We start from the raw sequence: 17,161 nt of genomic DNA, 5'->3' as shown, positions 1-17,161 counted from the left end.
CTCAAAATTAATTTGTGTGTGTTTACTTCCTTCCTTTTCTTTCCTGTTAGCAGACCTTCTATCTGGTGAGTTTAGGCTCTCTGTTCTCATTTTAAACATTTACTCTTAAATGTGAGAAAATTGGAAGCTCATGAGCATGGGATTTACTGTAAGCATGGGTTGATGGTGAGTTAGTTTTATTGTTAGAAGGCCTCCAAATGCAGGTGTTTTCTTGGGGCATTCAGTTTCTCCAGGAAAATACTGCCCATTTACTTACCTGGGATGATACATGTCTGGTTCCAGGTTTCTGAGAGCTAGAGGGAGGGAAGAGACTGGTGGTTTATGGTATGGAGATTTTCACTCATTTAGGAAGTAACAGAATTACTGTGGAAGTAAAGTTTTATGGTTCAAGTTTCTAAAACATAAAGGAAATGGTTGATTGTGTTTTTTTCCCCTCTAAACATCACTAAACTATAGCAGGGACCACCTCTTGTTCTTGGACCATAGTTTAAGGCACACTGCCATTAGATAATAAAGAAGTTCCTGTTACTAGTTCATTCTTTTATTTAGCAAGCATTTATTAATTGCCTCTTAAAACTCCTAACCCTGAGGGATAAAAGAGGTTACAAGAAGGATTCCTTCTTTACTCCCATTGAACTTGCATTCCTGTATGAGGATGAATATTAAGGTCATCTGATTATTTAATTACAGGTGCTTTAAGAATCATATAGAAGAGGTCAAGGAGGCTCACAGAGCCTGTATGGGAGATGTCAGGGGTTCAGGGATGGCATCTCTGGAAATATGAATTAGGAAAGGGGGAGAATGAGAGGAGAGTGGCAGAAACTGAGACTAAGAGATTAATCAGGATACCGGTAACTGTGAGATTAAATGAGGTATATAGAGTGTTTAGTGCCTGGTATTTGTGCTCAATAAGTGTTATTTTTTTATAGGAATATTATTGTCTTGGATGATCAACTAGAAGACCTCTAGCATTTAATTTATAAAGATAAAAGTTTTGTGTCAACAGTATGGTAAAACAACATAGAATCACTTATTACTAAAAAAAAAAAAATTCTCATAGAAATTTTGGTGTTTGAAAAGTTTTGCTAGGCCAGAGATAATACTTACCTTCTTCAGTTTTTTTTCTCTAACACAGCACATAGTGCTTGACACATAGGAAGTACTCAGTCTCTTTCCAAAATATCTGAAATGGGTTCTAGAAATTCTGGGTAACCTAGAGGCAGGGAAGGATATATTGACTTCAAGTACAAGAATATTCTTTTTTTTTTTTTTTTTTTTTCCTTGCTAAGGAGTTTGGTGGAATTTTAAGTGGCCTTTTGATTAGAATGTAAATATTATCCTTGTCATGTGCCTTTTCTGTGCCCAGCAAGGATCTGTGAGGGTAAAGTCTTAGTTTTTCTTCTCTAGCGGGTGGCGGGAGTCTGTGATTGGTGCTCTCTAGCCCTCCACCACTTAAACCCACAGTGCATTAGTTATCTGTTGCTGTGAAACAAATTACCTCAAAACTTAGCAGCTTAAAACCACAGATATTTATTATCACACAGTTCTTTGGGTCAGGAATGGGAAAGTGGCTTAGCTGTGTGCTTCTGGTTCGTGGTCTTTCTTGAGGCTGCAGTCAAGCTGTTGCCTGGGGTTGCAAGCATCCAAAAGCTTAACTCGGGGTAGGACACACTTCAGAAGAAGCTCACTTGCTTGGCTCTTGGCTTGAGGCCTTAATTCCTTGCCACGAGGGCCTTGCCATAGGTGGCCTGAGTGTCCTCAGACATTCTGTTTTGCCTTCCTCTAGGGTAAGTGGTGTGTGTGTGTGTGTGTGTGTGTGTGTGTGAGAGAGAGAGAGAGATGGAGATAGATATAGAGACAGACAGAGAAAATGAGAACACAAGCCAGTCCAGGATGAAATCCTTTGTCTTTGATAACCTAATTTTGGTAGAGACTTATTATTTCTGCCACATTCTAGTAGTTAGGATGACCAATCCTGGTGGGGAGCCGTGAATATCAGGAAGTATGGGTCATTGAGAGCCATCTTGGAGACTGACTGCTCCACACTTCATCAGTGGTATCAACTTTTTCTCATTTAAAATAGGACTTGATTAATATTTGTAATATTGTTTCTGTTGGAAACTGACATATCCCACATTTCTGAGCTTGTTAGTTTGGCATTTTTTTTTTTTTAATTTTATTTATTTGACAGAGATCACAAGTAGGCAGAGAGGCAGGCAGACAGAGAGAGGGGAAACAGGTTCCCTGCTGAGCAGAGAGCCCAATGCAGGGCTTGATCCCAGAACCCTGGGATCATGACCTGAGCCGAAGGCAGAGGCTTAACCCACTGAACCACTCAGGCACCCTAGTTTGGCATTTTTGATAGTCTTTTCTCCTTGCCTTATCTACTTTCCCTTCCTTGTCCTTTTTCTATTTCCCAGATTTATTAAAAAAAATAAGAGCTCAGGGTTTTCATGAGATAGTACTTTCAACCTAACAGAAAATGGGGTTAGATACTTACATATTGTAGATCCTGTTAGATTACAAATCTCAGTCTTTTGTAATAATGTGTATGATATTATTATATTTATTGTGATACCACCATGGTTTTAAGTCTTCAAGGAAAAGTGAATAAAGTAAATAAAAGTGTTATTTGTAAGTATATTTGATTTTACTTATATGTGGTTGTCATTAGTTAGGTGTTACATTAAAGAATAAATGATTGCTGGTTTTTAGCATTTAAGGATAGAGAACATAGATAGATCTTCTCCATAAACTAAAAACCAGGAGACTTTTGTTTGAATTTAGGAACAAAATTATTTTGTAGTTTTTGGAACGACTTTTCCTTCCTGAATCCCGAGTTTGAGCATCATATTTTGGAAAGCTGAAATATCACTAACAACCCCCAACCAATGAATAGGTTATATGCTGGTACTTCACTTTGTAAGTCTGTGTAGAACTTGGGTAATTTTTTCGCCTTACAGAATTGCTGCTGTAAACAGTTCTAGGTTTTCTTCCTACCTTCTATACAAAACCTGTTTAACAAACGTTGATTGAATTAGAAATCAACCAGAATTTTTAAATATTTCTTTAAATCTTGAAGAAATCATAAACTTTTAGAAAAGCTGCAGTAAAGCACAAAGAATGTTTTTCCTGAACCATTTGAGTATAAAGTTGCTGATATGATGCCATGTCACCTCTGAATACTTCACTGTCTTTCCTGCAAATTAAAATGTGTTTTCATTACCTACAATACACCTATCAAAATCAGGAAATTAACATTGATATGTTACTACTACCATCTCATTTTCAGCCCCCATTCAATTTTCACAAGTTGTCCCAGGGATGCCCTTTATTTCAAAAGGATCCAGTCCAGAATCACATTATGTTTGTTAGGTCTCTTGTCACTTTTATTCTGCAACAGTATGTATTTCTTTGACTTTAATAATCCTGGCACTTGATCTTTTTTTTTTTTTTAAAGTAATCTCTATGCTCAATGTGGGCCTCGAACTCATGATCCCAACATCAAGAGTTATATACTCTGGAGAATGAGCCAGCCAGGTGCCCCAGTAACCCTAACAGTTTTGAAGACTGTACCATCTGTTTTGTGGATTTGTAGATTATTCCTCAGTTTGGGTTTGTTTAACATGTCCTCCTGATTACATTTATGTTATGTATATTTGATAGGAATATTTCAGATGAAATGCTATGTTCCTATTATATCCTATCAGATGGCACAATTTAGATTGTTTCATTACCAGTGATGCTAATTTTGATCACTTGATTAAGATGATGAGCCAGGCTTCTCCATTGTTAGGTTACTCTTTTCCCTTTATAAACACACACATTGTATGGGGGTGCTTAGAGGCTATGTAAGTATCCCATTCTGCATCAAGCTTTCAGTTTATTCAAGTATTCCTATGAGTACAGACTAATTGTTTCTCTTATTCAATGGATGATAATCTGCTTTATCATTATTTGTTTTCATGCTCAAGTTGTTCCATAATTTGGCTGGTGAGAACTCCTTCAGTCTAGCCTCTGTGTCCTTTTGACATAGCTTCATTATTCTTTGAGCATGTCTTTTCTTTCTGGCATAACAGAATGTTCCAGGCTTCTCAGAACTTTCCTTGTGTTTCAGGACTGGAATCAACTATTTCTCTGAGGAGCCTTGGTTCTTTTTAAAGGAGAGTGGTGTTTAGAAACCAAGATCTGATGGCTAGGTGTACTCATTACTGTGGAGTTGTCATTGTTTCTGAGTTTCCTCAATGGAGTGAACCGGGGAACGGAATTATGTGTTCCTAGTCATCTCTCTGTATGTGTACAATATTTTGACTAATATTTATTTCTGTCTCTCTCTATATTGAAAATTGTGTTCTCACAACCTCTAATCTTTGTTTAACACCAGAGGGTTCTTTATACTTTTTTTCCCTTTCTTTATTTGTAACTTCTTGGACAGACAGAAACCTGGCTCTCATTTATTCTTAATGTTTACTTATATGATCAATCCCCTTTTATGTAACTGATCTTGCATCACTATCATTCGCCACTACCACTTGCTCCTAAGTGCAACAGGTGCCTTCCTTATTCTGCATTCTGTGACACCCTTTGTTATCCCCGAAATACCACCCCCACCCTGTGTGGATTCCCTCCTGCCTTGCACAGGCTCATATTCTCTGCCCTCTGCTGCTTCCTGGTGTGGACATCCTTCTCACCCTGCTCAGACTGTGCTAGAACATCCCTCTTCCCATCTTGCAGAAGCCCAGGATAGCCCAACACCCTCTACTGGGCCCCACTGTCTGGCTTTGACATCCAGTTCTGGACTGTCCTCATTATGGACACCCTCCTTATCCTATTTGGACTCTTGACACCCTATGTGGTCTGCTCTCCTACACGTCTACCCTTCTCACCATGCTTGGATTCAAATATCCTGTGCCTGGCTACCCTCTCTGTGGAGTCTTTTCTTTATCTTATCGGTCCTGACACTCTTTGGGCTGCTTTTCACATCTGTACAGGCTTTTCACCCTTCTCATGCTGCCTTTCCTCCACATGAGTGCCTTATTCACTCTGCTCTGACTCCTATGTCCCCTTTTGCCCCAACACGCACAGATGTCTACCTTGCTCTGCCCCTCCTGATGGCTTTTGCACTAAATTACTATACTGAAGGAAGAGAGAGGAGGAGAAGGTGAAGAGTCAGCATTTTTTATGGTAACAATGTGATCCAAGTTTATGTTTGACAGGAACAAATCTTCCCCTGTTGTGGTAGTAGATATCTGGAGACACTGGAAAGGGCCTTTGGAGATCTGCTTTTGGAGCTTTGTGAGTGGTTGGGACTATTGGTATAAATAGGTTCTTTATTTGTGAATCAGGGACTTCTGTATATGGAAAAACTTGGGTAATCTGTAAGTTCAGCATAGTAGGAAGGGAAGAAATTAAAAGCAAGGAGTGTTTAGGGGAGGGTGATGTTGGAATTCACTTCTTGGGAAAACTAGTTTGGGTCCATTCTAATCTCCTTGCCCCCAGTCTTCATAGCATCCATATTAAAAACAGTAGCAACAGTTGGTTATTTATTCATCTGCTTTATGAGCTTGGTTTTTACATGTCAGAATGTTATCACAGTATTTCCCTAACTTTAATCCTTAATGTACTGTTGTTTTAGCCACGTACTATATCATTTACCTCACTTTACAACTTTAAGTTGGAAAGGTATAATATCTTTGTAATCATCAATTTGACGTGATAATTATAGCCTGTTAAAATGAATGTAATACTTAACATTTTAAAAGTTCATGAGGTGCCATATAAAGTCATATTACATACCAGTGGTGTGGCGATTACTTCAGGAAATATGTCAGTAAAACGAGTATAAAAGTTTATACTTTTTTAAAAATTAATTAATTAATTAATTTGATAGAGATTACAACTAGTCAGAGAGGCAGGCAGGGAGAGAGAGGAGGAAGCAGGCTCCCTGCCGAGCAGAGAGCCCGATGTGGGGCTCAATCCCAGGACCCTGGGATCATGACCTGAGCCGAAGGCAGAGGCTTTAACCACTGAGCCACCCAGGTGCCCTATACGTTTTTTTGATTTATGTTTGTTATTTGGTATCTGGAGCTTATGTATCTTTTTTTCCCTAATATTTTTTCTTGTTCTTTGCACAGTGTGATGTTTTCTTTGTGTTTTTTCTCTCATTTAGGTGAAAACTTACATTAAGTGAATTTTTTAAATTAATGTATAACGTATTATTTGTTTCAGGGGTACAGGTCTGTGATTCATCAGTTTTATACAATTCACAGCACTCACCATAGCACATAGCACATAGCACATGACCCCTCTCCAGTGTCCATCCCCCAGCACCCCAATCCTCCCAACCCCCTCTCCTCCAGCAACCCTCAGTTTGTTTCCTGAGATTAAGAGTCTCTTATGGTTTGTCTCCCTCTCTAGTTTCATCTTGTTTCATTTTTCTCTCTCTTCCCCTATAATCCTCTGTCTTGTTTCTCAAATTCCTCATATCAGTGAGATCAGATGATAATTGTCTTTCTCTGATTGACTTATTTTGGAAAACTTATATTAAGTGAATTTTAACATCATCCCTACCCCATCATGGTGTGAGGGACCTTTTAGAAACAGGTTTAAATGTACACAGAGGCAAAAATTCTAGCCTGTGACCTTTTGAAGAATTTTTCTGAGTGCTGCGAGAAACAAATTATCCATTGTTCATAGTGCTTTGCTTAATGTTATGCGTTTTCTTGCTAAATCTTATTTGTTGAAATCTTGTATCTTAAGTTGCTAACAGTTTGTTAATATGGATCATTATTAAAAGGTGATTCTTTTTCATGTAGTTTAGACCCTTTAAATTTCTGCCATAATATCTATCCAAAGATTTATTTAAGGTAGCATGAAATGTTTAAAAAAGAGTTTTAACTTACTTTTTCCCATTTGGGAAAGTAATATGTGCCAATTGAAAATAAGAAAAACTAATAAAAGTAAAAGAAAAGGAAAAAAAATCCTCTCATTCTTACCTCTGAAGTGTAATTACTTTATCTTTTTTTTTTTAATTACTGTGTTCAAATTTTTGTTTTTGTTTTTATTTAAATACCTACCCCGGGCATAGTCACTTTCTTATGTGTTCTAATAGTACTTAATGTTATTTTGGAAAAATGTAGAGTCCCCAAAATGGTCTGATTTTCTTTTACACTTCTAAATCATTAATGAAAACATATTTTCATATATTTATTGATCACTCATCTTCTGTAAATTACTTCCTATTTCTTTGACAGTTTCTCCATGGAGTAGTCTTATCAGTATGTATGATAGTGTTTTACATTAGTTATGTAAACTTTTTGGGCCCTAGTTGTTGCACATTCTTTTACTTCTGTTTGTTATTTGTGTTTTTCTTTGTCATTAGTGTCTTCTTTTTAATGCAGCATTTAAACATTTTTATGTAGGCAAATATATTAGTATTTTTTGGATTTTGCCTTGTTTAGAAAAATTTCCCCAGTATTATGCAATTATCTTCAGTATTTTTCCTAGTAGTTTTATGGCTTTCTTTTCTTTACCAGAAGTGCTTAATCGTATGTGTACATATACACACTTTTATTTATTTATTTAAAAGATTTATTTATTTACTTATTTGAGAGAGAGTGCACAAGCAAGGGGAGGGGCAGAGAGAGAGAGGATCTTAAGCAGACTTCCCAGTGAGCACGAAGCCCAGTGCTGGACTTGATCCCAGGACCCTGAGATAATGACCTGAGCCAAAACGGAGTCACACACTTGCTGACTGAGCCATCCAGGTGCCCCAGTGTACTTTAAAATTTGGTATGAGTTATTTTTTTTTTCAGATGGATTCTTGAGTTGGTAATGATTTATTGATGAACTCATTCTTTTACCACTGATTTGAAGTATTATCTTTATCATATTAAATTCCTATGTACATTCTAGTATCTGTTCTCTGACTGTAATTAGTATGTGCTTTTTTTTCATTAGAGTGAGTTTATTCTTCTTTAAAGATTTTATTTATTTATTTGACAGAGAGACACAGCGAGAAAGGGAACACCAGCAGGGAGAGTGGGAGAGGGAGAAGCAGACTCCCCACCGAGTGGGGAGCTTAACCTGGGGCTCCAGTCCAGGACCCTGGGATCATGACCTGAGCCAAAGGCAGACTCTTAATGACTGAGCCACCCAGGTGCCTCTTGTTTTTGTTTCTCAAAACTTTCTTTGGTAGTCTCACAAATTTATTCCTTCAGATGAACTTCAGAATAAGCTTGTCATTTTATCTTATTTATTTTTAAAGATTTTATTTATTTATGGGAGAGAGAGAGCACGAGCAGGGGGAGAGGGAGAGAGAAAGAGGGATAAGCAGACTCTCCGCTGAGCAGGGAGCCTTACGTGGGGCTCGATTCCAGGACCCTGGGATCATGACCTGACCTGAAGGCAGATGCTTAACCGACTGAGCCACTAAGCTTGCCATTTTAAATAAGCATCCCCATCTTCCAAATCTGTTATAATATCAGCTCACTGTTTCTCCTCTACCTTACTAGCCTAATTTAAACTACCATCTTCTCTTGCCTACATTGTCTTCTAACATACAGCACAAGAAAGCTCTTTTTTTAAAAAAACATAAATCAGATTATGTTACTCCCTTGTTTACATCCCTTCAGTATCTTCTTCCCCTCTCTTTTTGTTATCTATTACTGCATAACAAGCTATACCAGAGCTTTGTAGCTTACAACAGTCTGTTTATTTTGCTCACAATTTTGCTAGTCAGGAATCCATGACAGGTTCAGCTCTTTTTCACATGGTGTTGGCTGGGGTGGCTGGAGCTGGAGCATCCTTTACAGTATGACCTCTTCAGTCACATGGCTGGCACCCCAGGGCTTCTTGGCTTCTCTCTCCACATGGCATCTCATTCTTCAGAATCTCTCCGTGTGGCTTGTGCTTCTCACAGCATGGTGGTCTTAGAGTAATTACTTTTTACATGGCAGCTGCCTTCCAGGAGGAGGGAAAGAAAAATGGTCATACCAATTAAGGGCTGTGCCTGGAACTGGCACAGTGTCCTTTCTGCCATATTTTATTGGTCAGAACCGTATGAGACCTGCCTAGATGCAAGGAAATGGAAAAATAGATTCCACTTCTTGATGTGGGAGTGGCAAAGTCCTATTGCATTTGGGATGAGAGATACTGTGACCATATTTGGAAAATATAATATGCCACATTATCAAACTCAGATTCAGAGCTCTTAAAATGGCCCATAAGGCTTTCCATGATCTGAACCCCTCCTGCTTCTCTCTTTGACTTCATCCCCTACATTTTCATCTTTTATTTTCTTTGGTTTAGCCACAATGGACTCTTTGCTAGGCTTTGAACTTTTCATGTTTATTCTAATGTCAGATCCATTTTACCTGCCACTACTGCTTTGAATGCTCTTCTTCAGATCTTTGCATGGGTCTTCCTATTCTTCCTTTATTTAGGTCTCTGCTCAGAGTGTCACATTGCCAGAGAGCTTTCCCTGACCACTTTATCTGTTAAAATCTTGATCCTTTACTTCCCCCTAATTTTTCTTCTACATAGATTTTAGTGCTGTTTTTGGGAGCTTGGAGGCCTGAATGTATTTTCTGGTGCCCTGCCATGTGTTTCTGAACAAGTTGAAAATAAAAGGATAAAGATGGAGGCAAAATATATATGAAAATATAAATATTAAAATATGTGAATAGAAATATTCATAAATAAATTTATAGACATATAAAAATATTTATGTTGATAGAATGAACACAAACACATAACAGTACATAAGTATGCGTATATTTATATATTTTACATGTATGAAATATTTTATTAATGATTTATATATTTATAAATATATATATATATATTTTTTTTTTCCTGATCATTGTGAAGTTGGAGACCCAAATGGGCTTAGTAACTAAATCTAAATTTCAGAGTTGGGTAGACCTACTCACCCAGTCAGTGTTGGTCACTCTCTTCTGCAGGGCTAGATTCCTGATCAACTCTTGGCATGCTGACTGACACAGATGAAAATTCTTGTACTCTGTGGCATGCCTATTCCCATATAAGAAAGGGTAGAACTGAGTTGTGCATGCCTAGTTATTTTCATTTTTATCAATCTGACTAAAGGGAGATGAAAGGAAGAGAATAAAGGAGGTATCAAAGATGACTGTCAGATCTCAGATATGAGAAACTGGGTGTATTGTGGTGCTGTTCTTAAGATAGGAAACATGATAGGAAGATTATAAATTAAATTTTAGAAACACTGAGTTTGAAGTGTCTACAAGATACCTGTATGGAGATACCAAATAGGCATTTGAATAACACATTTGAAGATACAGATTTGGTAATTGTGTTCATTTTCTATTTCATGTAATAGACTACCACAAGCATACTGGCTAAAACAATATAAGATTATTATCTCACAGTTTCTGTGGGTCAGGAATCTGGGCATTGGTTAGCTGAGTTCTCTGCTCAGTTCTCACCAAGCTGAAATGAAGATGTTGGTCAGGGCTGCAATCTCATCTGAGACTTGGGGTCTTCCAAGTGCACTGGTTGTTGGTGGAAATTTAGGTCCTTATAGTTGGGGGACTGAGGCCCTCAGCTCCTAGAGGCTGCTTGCTGTTCCTTGCCATGTGGCCATTTCACCCACAGCATGGTAGTTTGCTTCTTCAAGGACAACAAAAAGCATTTTTGCTACTTTAGGACTCTTATGTTCACCTGGTTAGGACAGGCTCATCCAGGATAATCTGCTTTTGATTACCTCAGAGTCAACTGGTTAGGTATCCTAATTGCATCTGCATACATCTTTTGCCATAAAATATAACAATGATGAGAGGGACATCGCATTATATTTGAAAGTCCTCCTCTGTCAAAGGGGAGGATTCTACAAGGTGTGTATAGTCTGGGAGCGTTTTAGCCATCAGCACTCACCAGAGTCATTTGTCATCATCAGCAGGATAGTCAGTGAATACGTAAGATTGCCCAAGAGGAGCTACCTTTATTCAGGGAGAAGAGAAGAGAGATTAGAGGAGATTTTCAGAATTAGTGGTACCTGGAGGTTACATTTATTCATCTTTATGTTCAACACCTACATTGCTATCTGGCACATGGTAAATATTCAGTAAGTGTTTTGTCAGAATCCTTTGATCTCAGATTTTAAGAAACTAATATATAATGTATACAGTAACATTCATCCTTTTAAGAGTGTACTCAGGTTGTTTTTATTGTGGTAAAATATACATAATATAAAGTTTATCATAACCATTTTGAAAATTTTTTCCATTTTTTAAGATTTTTATTTATTTATTTGAGAGGGAGAGAGAGCGAGAGAGAGCAAGAGAACACATGAGCGGTGGTGGGGGGTTAGGAGAAGCAGGCTTCCTGCTGAGCAGGGTACCTGATGTAGGATTCCATCTCAGGACCCTGGGATCAGGACCTGAGCTGAAGGCAGATGCTTAATCGACTGAGCCACCCAGGCGCCCCTATCATCTTAACCATTTTTAAGGATACTGTTCAGTGGTATTAAATACATTAACATTGCTGTGCAATCATTACTCCATCCATCCCCATAACTCTTTGTCTTGTAAAACGGAAACTCTGTACATATTAAAAAATAATTTCCCATTCTCCACCTTCTTTAGCTCTGGCAACCACCATTATGCATTCTTTTGATTTTGAGTACCCTAAGTAATTCATGTAAGTGGCGTTGTATAGTGTTTGTCTTTTTGTGAGTGGCTTATTTAACTCAGCATAATGTCTTCAAGGTATATCCATGTTATGACATATTGCAGAGTAATCTCCTCCCTTAAGAATAATCTTACCCCCCTTATTCCATTGTAGTTATATACCACATTTTGCTTATCCATTTATCTGTTAATGGGCACTGGGGTGCTTCCATGTTTTAGTTATTATCAATGCTGCTGTGAATGTGGTTGTACAAATATGCCTTTGAACCCTGCTTTCAATTTTTTTGTATATATACGCAGAAGTGGAATTGCTGGATCATATGGTGATTCTGTTCTAAATGTTTCAGAGGTACTTCTGTAGTGTTTGCTGTCCCATTTTTACATTCTTTTTAAAAAATTAGTGTTAGAGAGAGAGATGGAGAAAGAGCACATGCATGCAAGAGCAGGAAGAGAGGAGAGGGAGAAGCAGACTCCCTGCTGAGCAGGGAGCCTGATGTGGGGCTCGATCCCAAGACCCTGAGATCATGATCTGAGCCAAAGGCAGATGCTTAACGACTGAGCCACCCAGGCGCCCCCCCGCCATTTTTACATTCTTACCAACAGTGCACAAGGGCTCCATTTCTCTACATTCTTACCAACACTTCTTCGTTTTCTGTTTTTTTGATAATAATCATACAAATGGTTGTGTGTTGGTGTATCTCATTGTAGTTTTGATTTGCATTTCTTAATGTTTAGTGATGTTGAACATCTTTTCATGTGTTTATTAGCCATTAATATACATCATCTTTGGAGAAATGACTATTCAAGTTCTATGCCCATTTTTGAATTGGGTTTTTTGTTGTTGTTACTTAGTTTTAGGAGTTCTCTATATATTCTAGATCTTAATCTCTTACCAGATACAGGATTTGCAAATATTTTTTTCCTATTCTGTGGGTTGCCTTTTTACTCTGTGGCTAGTGTCTTCTAATGCACAAAATTTTAAAATTTTCTTGTAGTCCAGTTTGTTTATTTTTTCTTTTGTTACCTGTATCTTTGGTATCATATCTGATAAATCATTAGCAAATGCAGTGTGATAAAGTTTTTGCCCTGTGTTCTCTTTGAAGGATTTTTTTTTTTTTTTTAAAGTAGGCTCTATACCTAGTGCAGAGCCCAGTGCAGGGCCTGAACTTATGACCCTGGGATCAAGACCTGAGCTGAGATCAAGAGTAAGATGCTCAATGAATGAGCCACCCAGGTGCTCCTCTTCAAAGGGTTTTATTGCTTTAGGTGTTCCATCTTCTGTCTTCCTTGATCCATTTTGAGTTAGTTTTGGTATATGGTGTTAGGTAAGGGTCCAATTTCATTCCTTGCATGTGGTTACCCAGTTTTCCCAGTGTCCATTTGTATGAAAAGACTGTCCTTGGGGCACCTAGATGACTTAGTTGGTTGGGCTTCTGCCTTTGGCTTGGGTCATGGTTTGGGTCCTGGGATCATGCCCCATGTCGGGCTTCCTGCTTGGGGGTAATCTGCTTCTCCCTCTGCCCCTCTCCTCTGCTTGTGATCTCTCATGCTCTCTCTCTCTCTCAAATAAATAAATAAAATGAAATTTAAAAAGATTGTACTTTCCATGTTGAATGGTCTTGGCACCCTTGTCAAAAATTATTTGACCATGTATGTGAGGGCATTAAGACAGACATGCAGAACAAAGGAATAGAATAGACCAATTCCATTGGTCTGTATATCTGTCTTACTGCCAGTACCACAGTGTTTTGATTACCTTAACTTTGTAGTAAGTTTTCAAATCAGGAAGTGTGTGTCTTCCAACTTTGTTCATCTTTTTCAAGATTGTTTCAGTTAGTCACAGTCTTTTGAGATTCCATATGAATTTAGGATGGGTTCTTTTATTTTTCTAGATATGTCATTGGGATTTTGATAGGGACTGCATTGAACCTGTAGGTCACTTTGGAGTAGTATTGACATTTTAAGAATATTAAGTCTTCTAATCCATGAACATAGGATATAGTTCTGTGTATTTATATTGTCTTTTGTTTCTTCGAGCAGTGTTTTGTAGTTTTCGGTGTACAAGTTTCATGTCCTTGGTTAAATTTGTTTTTAAGTGTTTTGTTCTTTCTGATGCTATTATAAGTGGAATTGTTTTCCTACTTTCCTTTTTAGATTGTTCATTATTAGTGTCTAAGATGCAACTGAGGATGCCTAGGTGTTTCAGTTGGTTAAGCAACTGCCTGAGGCTCAGATCATAATCCTGGAGTCCCAGGATCAGTCCTGTATTGGGCTCCTTGCTCAGCAGGGAGTCTGCTTCTCCCTCTGACTTCTTCCCTCTCATGCTCCCTCTCGCATTCTCTCTCTCTCTCTCAAATAAATAAAATCTTAAAAAAAAAACACTAAAAACAAATAAAATGCAATTGATTTTTGTGTGTTGGCTTTTTTTTATCCTGCTACTATGATGATTTCCTTTATCAGTTCTCACAGCTGTTTTTTGGTGGAATCTTTAGAGTTTTCTACATATAAGATCATGTTGTCTTAGAACAGATAATTTTACTTTACAATTTGAATGCCTTTTATTTTTTTCTTGCCTATTGCTTTGACTGGAACTTTGAGTACTGTGTTGAATACAAGTGGTGAAAGTGGGCATCCTGACTTGTTCCTGTTCTAGGGAAAAAAAGCTTTCAGTCTTTCCCCATTGAGTATGATGTCTGCTGTGGGTTTTTCATATATGGATTTTACTATGCTGAGGTAGCTTCCTTCTATTCCTTTTCTTTGTTGAGTGTTTTTATCATGAGATGGTGTTTGGATTTTGTCACATGCTTTTTCTGCATCAGTTGAGATAAACCTGTGGTCTTTTCCCTTCATTTTGTTGATGTAGCAAATTGCATTGATTTTTCATATGTTGAACCATTCTTGCATTTTTAAGAATAAATACCATTTAGTCTTGGTGTATGATTCTTTTACTATGTTGCAGAATTTTGGTACATTTTGTTGCAGATTTTTGCATCAGTATTTATAATAATCAGTCTGTAATATTCTCGTATCTTTGGCTTTGGTGTCAGGGTTATGCTGGCCTCAGAAATAGGTTAGGAAGCATTTTCTTCTCTTCGGTTTTTTTGTTTTGTTTTTGTGTTTGTTTTTTTTTTTTTTTTTGAAAAGTTTAGGGATTAGGATCAGTTCTTCATTAAATGTTTGGTAGAATTCACTGGTGAAACGATTAGGTTCAGGTCTTTGTTGAGAGATTTTTGGTCACTGATTCAGTTTGCCTCCAAGTCTATTCAGATTTTCTATTTCTTTGTGATTTAGCCTTGGTAGGTTTTGTGTTTCTAGGAATTTATCCATTTCATTTAGGTTTATTCAGTTTTGTTGTTGTTGTTGTTGTTGTTGTTTTGTTTTTGGCATACAGTTGTTCATAGCACTGTTTAAAATCCTTTTATTTAGTTCTATAGAACTCTATTCTATAGAATGTATCCACTTTTTGATTTTAGTAATTTGAGTTTTTTTTTTTTTTTTAAAGATTGTATTTATTTATTTGACAGACAGAGATCACAAGCAGGCAGAGAGGCAGACAGAGAGAGAGGAGGAAGCAGGCCCCCTGCCAAGCAGAGAGCCCGATGCGGGGCTCGAACCCAGGATCCTGGGATCATGACCCGAGCCGAAGGCAGAGGCTCCAACCCACTGAGCCACCCAGGCGCCCTGTAATTTGAGTTTTTTTAAAATTACTCATTTTTAGAGAGAGAGTGAAAGCACAAGCAGGGGGAGGGGCAGAGAGCTAAGGAGAGAAGCAGACTCCCCACTGAGTGCAGAGCCCACACAGGGTTCATTCTCACAACCCTGAACCGAAATCAGGAGTTGGATGCTCAAACACCTGAGCCACCCAGGTGCAGCTAACCGGAATCGTCTTCCTTTTCTTCTTAGTCCATTTAGCCAAAGGTTTACCAGTTGTGTTGATATTTTTGAAAGACCAACTTTTGGTTTCATTGATTTTTCCCTATTTTGCTATTCTTATTTTATCTCTGCTCTCATATTGTTACCTTTCCTCCAGATTTGGATTTCACTTGTTCTTCTAGTTCTTTGTTGTTAAGCTAGATTGTTGATTTGGAATCTTCCTTGTTTTTTTTTTTTTTTAGATTTTATTTATTTGACAGACAGAGATCACAAATAGGCAGAGAGGGAGGCAGAAGAGAGAGAGGAGGAAGCAGGCTCCCCGCGGAGCAGAGAGCCCGATGCGGGGCTCGATCCCAGGACCCTGGGATCATGATCTGAACCAAAGGCAGAGGCTTTAACCCACTGAGCCACCCAGGCACCCTCTTCCTTGTTTTTTAATGTTAAGTGTTTATAGCTATAAACCTCCCCCTCAACACTGCTTTCACTGCATCCCACAAGTTTTGGCATATTGTATGTACTTTCATTTGTTGGTATTTTCTGATTTCTCTTGTGATTTCTTCTTGAAACAGTGGTTGTTTAAAAGTATATTGTTTAAAATAATCCAGTTAAAAATGGGCAGAAGACATGAACAGACATTTTTCTAAAGAAGATCTATAGGTGGCCTACAGACACATGAAAAGATGTTCAACATTACTCGCCATCAGGGAAATGAAAATTAAAGCCACAATGAGATGTCACCTGACACCTGTCAAAATGGCTAAAATCAACAACACAAGAAGCAATAAGTATTGGTGAGGATGTGGAGAGAAAGGAATCCTCCTGCACTGTTGGTGGGAATGCAAACTGGCGTTGCCACTATGGAAAACAGTTTGGAGGTTTCTCAACAAGTTGAAAATAGAATTACCATGTGATCCAATAATTACACTCCTGGATATTTACACAAAGAAAACAAACACTAATTTGGAAAGGTATATGTGCCTTGTGTTTATTGCAGCATTATTTATACTAGTCAAGATATGGAAGCAACCTAAGTGTCCATTGATAGATGAATGGATAAAGAAGTGCTACACACACACACACACACACACACACACACACACACGCACACACTTCCCATGGATATACTCAGCCATTAAAAAGAATGAAGTGTTGCTATTTGCAACAACATGGATGGAGCTGGAGGGTATAATGTTGAATGAAATAAGTTGGTCAGAGAAAGACAAATACCGTATAATTTCACTCATGTGTGGAATTTAAAAAAAAAAAACAAAACAAATGAGCAAAGAAAAAAAATGACAAACCAAAAACAGACTTTAAAAAAAATATTTTATTTATTTGACAGACAGAAATCATAAGCAGGCAGAGAGAGAGGAGGAAGCAGGCTCCCTGCTGAGCAGAGAGCCCAATGTGGGGCTTGATCCCAGGATCCTGGGATCATGACCTGAGCTGAAGGCAGAGGCTTTAACCCACTGAGCCACCCAGGCACTCCCAAAAACAGATTTAAATACAGAGAACACACTGATGATCACTAGAGGGGAGGTGGGGGTTGGGTGAAATAGGTGAAGATTAAGAGCACTTATCATGATGAGCACTGAATAATGTATAGAATTGTTGAATCACTA

General features: G+C 38.0%; 1 protein-coding gene across 8 annotated transcripts in view; it reads left to right on the top strand.

The window, feature by feature from the left end:
• NF1 (neurofibromin 1) overlaps window positions 1-17,161 on the top strand; it is a 253,611-nt gene that overhangs the window by 33,779 nt on the left and 202,671 nt on the right. The window lies entirely within an intron of this gene.

The sequence above is a fragment of the Meles meles genome, chromosome 18 (assembly GCF_922984935.1).
Source record: "Meles meles chromosome 18, mMelMel3.1 paternal haplotype, whole genome shotgun sequence".
NCBI lineage: Eukaryota > Metazoa > Chordata > Mammalia > Carnivora > Mustelidae > Meles > Meles meles.
Note: the sequence above shows the minus strand (reverse complement) of the source record. Positions and strands in the feature narration are given on the sequence as shown.